Here is a 7,468-nt window from a genome sequence, read left to right on the forward strand (position 1 = left end):
CAGCCTGCCAGGTGCTGAGTAAGGCTGCCCCAGCCCTGCCAGGCTGGGGGGCTTGGTGCTGGGGGGAAGGTTCAGGAAAGCCCACGGCAGCTGGTACAGCCATGACACAGAGCCAGGCTGAAGTTGCCACTGGCCCTGCATACTTGCCCTAGCCCCATGGGCTCCAGTCAGCATCAGTGAATGCACCAGAGGCAGAAGAAGCCCCAAATGACTCCAAAGAGAGAGGGAGACTCTCCAGCCCTGAGGGCTTCTCCTGCAGAGTACCACAGGCATCATAACCACACATGCCCACCCCACCCTGGGGCAGTGAGGAGAGGAGCAGAAGGCTGGTCAGGGCAACACTGAGCTACCTGATCTACTTGTGCATGGAGAAGGGTTTTGGAGCAGGTCGCACCCTTCCAGCCAACATCACCCAGGCACAACTCTGCTCCACAGAGAACCTCTGCTCCCCTTCTCAGGGAGAGAAGGGGTATGGTGGAGGGATCAGGGCACAGGGGTATACAAGGCAGTGTGGTCTGGTGTGTAAAGCACTGGGAAGAGCCAGTATCAAATCCAGCACAGACTTGGGCTTCTCCAAACCAGGCCACAAAGGATCCTTGTGGTCCTAAGCACAGTGTGTACATAAGGGGCAAGGTGTAGGAGCAATGAAAGGGACGGCATTTTCATGGAGGGGAAGGGGTTGGCAGTTGTCCCCACTGCCCATGACAGGCATTAGCTTCCAACAGCTCTCGCGCCATGTTGCGTCCTAAGGCAGGACACATTGTGTTGCAGTGGGCAGTATCCTGCAGCACTTTCTTAGAGCTCTGCATGGCCAAAGAACCACTGAGCTCCCAAGAGCCGGATGAGTTTTGTCCCAGCCATTTGTCCCTGCTGCCACAAGATGGGGACCTCAAGCCATGGTGCTTTATCAGGGGCAGGCAGAGGGTGCAGAGGTCCCTGCTAGGATGGGCTTCCGGCCAGCCCCAGTCCCGAGCACACTGGGGACACTGGTCCTATCTCAGAGGGGTGCAGGAGCCCTCCCCAGCAGCCCAGTTCCAGTGCTGGGTGCCCCAGCAGCCAGGCACCCCATGCATCCTGGCTCATAGCACAGAGCATGTGAGCCCTGGGCTCCCTTCCCTGGGCACCCCTTGGTGGCCATGGCTCCATGTGCCCCAGGACACAGCCTACCCCAAGGGCCTGATAGGCTGGCAAGAGCTTCCTGCACCATGGCTCTGCCTGAGCTAGTGTTCCTGCTCAGGACCTGCAGGCAGCGCAGCAGCAGTGGTGGCTGCAGCACGGCAGGTCAAACCTTCAGCCCACCGCTGTCCCGGGTTGGTTTTGCAGCTCCTATTGCTGCAGCCCCAGTGCTGATGAGAGAGGCGGGGGCAAACTCTGCATTGTCACAGCAGCAGCAGGCAGAAATGGCAGCAGGTGACATGGAGGAGGTGGACTTTGGGGACAAAGCCTCCTGATTCAGGCCATGGCAGCGCTCAGGAGGCAGAGTCACAGAAGGCAGCTTCAGGGAAGAAGGAAGGTGAACGTCTTCAGGTGAGACAAAAGCTGGTTCTGGTGTCTCTGCTATCTGGAGGCTTCTCTTGCCTCTTACCAGCACTCATTCCTGATGGACAAAGCATCTATGGTTCAGAGGTACCCAAAGAACAACACGGTATTTTGTTACACGATGGTCACGAAGGCAAGTGGCAATTCAGGGCTCATTTTTATTCAAAGAGGTGCGAAAGTGACATCAGGAAAGAAGCCTGATGATTGTGACTTACCTGGTCACAACGCTTTCATCAGTCTGTTGAGTGGTTGTAAGCAGCTTCGTGCAGGTAGCTTGGATACTGCTCTTACCAGTGTCTGATAAACAGTCATGGCCTTAGAAAGTGCGTTCTGGAAAGGGACACAGAAATACATACTTCTGGAGGAGGTCAAACATCCTAGGGGAGTTTACCAGGAATTTCCCATTCAAAATTTAGCAAAGAAGCAGTGGGAAGATACAGAATTAATTTCTTCTTAGAAGCTGATCTTAGGACACCAGCTGGGAGATCCTTTTGCTGGAAAGGGGAGGGGAAATATCATGTGTTTTACAAACTGTTCTGTTTATACATCCTATTTCGGCATTCAATATGCCAATAGCATAAGTCATGATTGGTGCAACCTATAGATCTTTTGTTGAAAAACTGCTGTGTAAGCAGTTTGTTTGCCATGCATTTGGACAATTACTCTTTCCTGAATGTCAGATTTTCCATACTGAACTGATCTCTCTGACCTGTCTAGATCAGTTTGAATTCTAACCCAGTGCTTTGGGGTCCTCACAGCCCCTCCAGCTCAGGAACATTTTGGAATTTAATAAGCACATTCTCCATTACAACACATAAGTTATTGATGAAAGAGCAGGGAATGATAATGTTGAACCAAGGACTAGAATCTGTCACAGCAGGAAAACAGACTCATCTGAGATGATTCGTTCTTGGCACTGGCCATGGTTATTACTCATCTCTTTCTTCGATTAAATGTCCCACTGTTTCTCTGTGATTTGAAGTGGACTGGTTTACAGTTCCTTAGTTCCCTCCTTTTACCTACTAATGATAAGAGACCCTGTTGTCTTGTTCCTGCCACCCCATCATCCTCCACCACTTCACAGAGATACTGGCTGCTTGGAGATGGCTTCAATCAGTTGCTGAGGTAAAGGGGATTTTTTTCAGGCAAGCAGTCTGCAAGTACTGGAATGAATGAAATATACTTCAATCCACACTGTTGAGGATCCTCCTACCTTCCCCGTTGTCTATTTTGCCACAGGGAAAAGTGGTTGCAGAAGACAGAAAATAGAGTCAGCTTTCACTACAACGCCAATTTTGATGAAGGATTTCAAATATTTTCTCTCTCCTTTCCTAAAAGCAGGGACTGCTCCCAGCGGAGCAGACACATCAATCAGAGCTATACAAGCCCCTCCAGACAGGACGGGGCTGATAAAACAAGTACTCACAGAACTTAAAACTGTGAGCCCTCCTTTTGGTCTGCCCTCCTTTGCCATCACAAGAAGTTCAACATCGCAAGCAACATCTTAGAAAACCTTTTTGCTGATCCCCCTCAAAGCTGACCTGTGAGCACCCCAGGTCTCATTCTGTGAGCTCCCATGACAAGAGGCATTAAGCATTACAGATTCCCTGGTTTTGAAGATGTTCGTAACAGAAGCCAGGTCCCGGATTTTCTGTGTGGGAGGAGAAGAAGCAGACCAGTAGTAACATGACGTTGGCCACTGATGCCACTGATGCCTTCTTCCTGCTGTGTTGGAGCCATTCAGCAGAAGCTTTCCACACCTACTTTGCACTGGTTTTCCACCTCCTTTTTGCGACTGACCATGTCTCTTTTGATAACTAGACCTAGCCAGCTTTCCACTGCAACGGTGCCACCAGCAACTCTTTGTGGTGAGGTTACAGTATTTGTCAGTCACGCCTGCTTGACGTTGTGCACCGGGAATTGACCAGATTTTCACCTCAGAGATGGGAATTGAATAGAAATGCAAAATTTGTCTTCCTGGTGGTTGCCCTATCTTTTGCCACACACCAACCACCTGAGATCTGCATTTGCTGAGGGATGGTGAAAGCGAGGACACAGGAAATGCTCTGCTGGTGACATCCTTGGTTCGTCCCTCCCAGGGATGTTTTCAGCAACAGGAGATACCACCTGGGAGAGCACACGAGCCTGGCCACTTTTCATTGTGCTCTTCCAGCATCCACATCAGCAGTAACAGCAATTTCAGCGAGTACATTCCTGCCTGTTGCCTTTAGCATGTCTGTTGACCTGCTGCTCATGAATTTGCTACACCTTTTACAAACCTGCTGATCCTATTTGTTTCCACAACCTCCTGTGGCAGGAAGTTCCAGAAGATCATTCTCCTCCCCTGCCCTGTGTAAAGTCCTTTATATTCCTTTTAAAGCAGTCTACCAGACTCATCGACGGCCTCTAATTCCAGTCACACAGCATCTGATGAACACAAGGGCCACAATCACCTTCTGATTTTGTGGAGCTGGCCCCTTCTGCTCCTCCTTCTCCAGGGTCAAATCCCAACCTTCCAAAGACCTCCTCATACGGCAGCTGCCCCATCCCCCTGATCATGTGAGTTGCTCTGCTCACAACTCTGAAAGTTCACCATGTCCTCAGATCAGAGGCTGGAACTGCGCAAATGTGTGTTACAGAGCAGGCAAAAGCTGTCTTCTTTCTTGAGACCCCAAGCTCTTCTTGATGACATGGCCACTTTTTGCTGCACATCAAGGCTACAATTTTGGTGAATCATCAGTGAAGACTCCATTAGATATTTCCTGAGCCAGTTTAAGTCCAGCCTCCTCTGGTTTAGGTTTTTCCCTATCTGTGTCACCTTAGTTATCCACACTGAAACTACTGACCTCCTATTTTTCCATTTGTGAATAACACTAAAAGCTGCATATAGCAAAGCTCCCCTGACCACGTCAGCCTTTCCCCAGTCTCCTGCAGTGATGGAGCATCATCTGACATTTCTCACAAAAGCCTAAAAGCCAAAGTGTGCAACTCTAACAGCAGATTTTCGGTCCGTAGTCCTGGGACACAGTTCTTCATTATCCTCTCCCTGCCCAGATCCCCTCTCATGTTCACTTCAAGTGGGAAATGAGTTGCTGAGTAGACACAAATCAACAAGGATGTAGCTGGAGATGGTTAAAAGATGAGGTTTTCCAGCTAGTGCCGCTTTTTTACTCCCTGTATCAGGACCAGACAGAGATACGGGAGCAGACTGTGCCAGCTCCGTGCTCTTCAGAGACCCTTGCACATGGCCAGGAGGATCCCAACTATGGATTTATGGAAAGCAATAGAGCAAAATGTGCACTGCAGCTGCTCAGCCAGAAAGCTTTTATACCCCCTTCAATGGCTGAGCAGCTGAGTGCCTTTATTCATAGTAGAAGTGTATTTATCAAAATTCGTGGGTCAGCACTGTTAAAGCCCCATAGATTGAATTTGGACAGGTCACCATTATTTATTTTTCCAGATCATAGCTTCAAACAGGGATATTTTCAGCTGGGATAGAGTTAGTTTTCTTCCTCGTCGCTGGTGCAGTGCTGTGTTTCAGCTCAGTCTGAGAGCAATGCTGATAGCACACCAGTGTTTTAGTTGTTGCTAAGTAATGCTTACTCTGATCAAAGACTTTCCAATCTCTCATGCTCTGCCAGCGAGGAGGGGCACAAGAAGCCAGGAGGGAGCAGAGATAGGACAGCTGACACAGACTAGCCAAAGAGGTATTCCATACCACGGCACATCATGCCTGGGATAAAACTGGGGGGGAGCTGGCTGGAAGGGGCTGATCACTGCTCCGTGAGAGGCTGGGTACCAGTCAGCAGGTGCTGAGCAATTATACTGTGCATTTTCAGGGTTTTATTCTTCCCTCTCTTCTTGTTTTGTCTTTTTCATTACTCTTATTACTACTAGTAGTAGTATATTTAATTTTTATTTCCATTATTAAACTGGTCTTATCTTAACCCATGGGTTTTACTTTTTTTTTTTTCCAGTTCTCCTCCCCATCCTGCTGGATGCATGGTACTTGGTTATCAGGTGGAGTTAAACAGCAACAAGTATATAGTCCAGATCTCTCCCCAGCCCTGTCTGAATCACTGTAGGAAATACACTCTCTAGAACAGTCTTCCACTTGCGTGGAGGGATGTGCTTCAGGATTCATGGACCAAAGAGCAAAAGCAGATGCGGTGATCCCTAGTCATTACACAGACACATGCACTGTGTTCAGAGTCACGTGTGTTGCAAAGCCAGGCAGAAGCCCTGGCCCCAGCATAGCCAAGCTGCCTCAGACTTCAGCAGAAGCTCACCAGGGGGTTTCTAAACCTTGTGATTTTGATTGCCACCACAGGAGGAGGCAGATGTCACTGCAGCTGGATCTTCTGCCTGGCTGCACATCACAGTGATCCATGGGTGGCTGCATGTGCCCACCTACGGAAGCAGAGGAAGCTACAGCTTCAGCTCCAACTGCATCTTCAGCTCCAAATCCAGCTCTGCAGCAAAAGGGAGACCCTCCCTGATTGAAACTCACCCAAGCAAGGGTGCTTGGCCAAAGGGGAAAGAGTGGGAGCAATCCTTTCCAGTGACAACATTTTAGTGTGCTCATGTGTTTGGAGCATGTCAGTCTGGAGGTGACATGTCCTACAGCACTCACCACCCCAAGCAGTTACAGTAAACATTGGAATGCTTTTCTTGGGGAACAGGAGCAAGTCTAAGGGACTCAAGGTGTGAGAAAACAGGTATTGTAACACATTGCGGATCTGACTCTGCATTGGGCTAGGTGAGTTTGATTTGCGCTCGGATTTGTCAGATCTTTGCATCTCAGTTTTTGTCCTTTAAGAGGAAAATAACTGTAAGTAGAGACAGCATTGCAGGAAAGTCGTTCATGAGGATTGACTGATGACAAGTTGATACCTTTTAAGTGGAGTTGAAGGGTGAATTACCATAGAATAAGAACAGAAGGGTTTGTTCTTCTTTCAAGAATTGTTTCAGGAAGAACAACTTTTGAGAAGCAGCAAAATCAACTGGGGGAACTCAAAGCTAACATGGAAGAGGCTTGCCATTCCTTAGGGAAAACTGTAAAATTACTTTATATCTTGAAGAAGCTTGAAAAACAAAAGTGAAAGAGTGTAATACCTAACTGGAATGTGATTTCCTGATATCAAAAGGATATGAGGAATAATAAACAGATTATGAAAAATGGAGAGGAGGACTAGCTTCTGAAGAAGGCTCTGACTGATGTTTGCAATATGTGTGGGTAAAGTAAGAACAGGTAAGGCCATCATGTTGTGGGTCATGACTTCAGAGCTCAGTCATGACCTTTACTGTAAGTCATGAGCAACAGAGGAGGATAACAATCAGGATATTACAGGATCTTAAGGATTGCAGGGCCTCAAGGATCAACACAGCAGAAAGGGGATGATACCCTCATGCCCAGCAAGAAAAAGTGGGGAGGAAGCTGGTGCTGTTGTTAGGCAGGACACGTTCCAGAAGGAGAGCTCTGAACATCCAAGGACAGTATTACACAGGGACAAATGGAAACGAACAGGCAGTGAGTAAACCTAAGCTGGGAATTAGAAAATTAGTCCCTTCCCATCCCATGCTTCCTGTGCTCAAGCTTTTGGGCTGACTTCAAGGAAGCCTTCTAATAAATTACATGAGGACATTTCTAGCTACTGACTGCAGAAGCTGCTCTGACAGGGCTTTCAGTGATGTCAGAGCCCCTAGAGAATGACTGACTCTTTCCTGGGGGATTTCACTCCCATACATAATAAGCTTATCACAAATATATCAGCTCTGTGAAAGCAAGAAACAAAGATTTGGAGCTCCTGAAGTAGAAAGCCCATGAGTTTGTGTTTGACTGGAAACAGGGCTGAAGGCCCCAGCCAAGCTGAACTGCAAGTGAATGGCGTGATTTTTGCCTGAGCAGGGGCTCCAAGAAAGACTGTGT

This window comes from Lathamus discolor, chromosome 6 (genome assembly GCF_037157495.1).
Source record: "Lathamus discolor isolate bLatDis1 chromosome 6, bLatDis1.hap1, whole genome shotgun sequence".
Classification (NCBI taxonomy): Eukaryota; Metazoa; Chordata; class Aves; order Psittaciformes; family Psittacidae; genus Lathamus; species Lathamus discolor.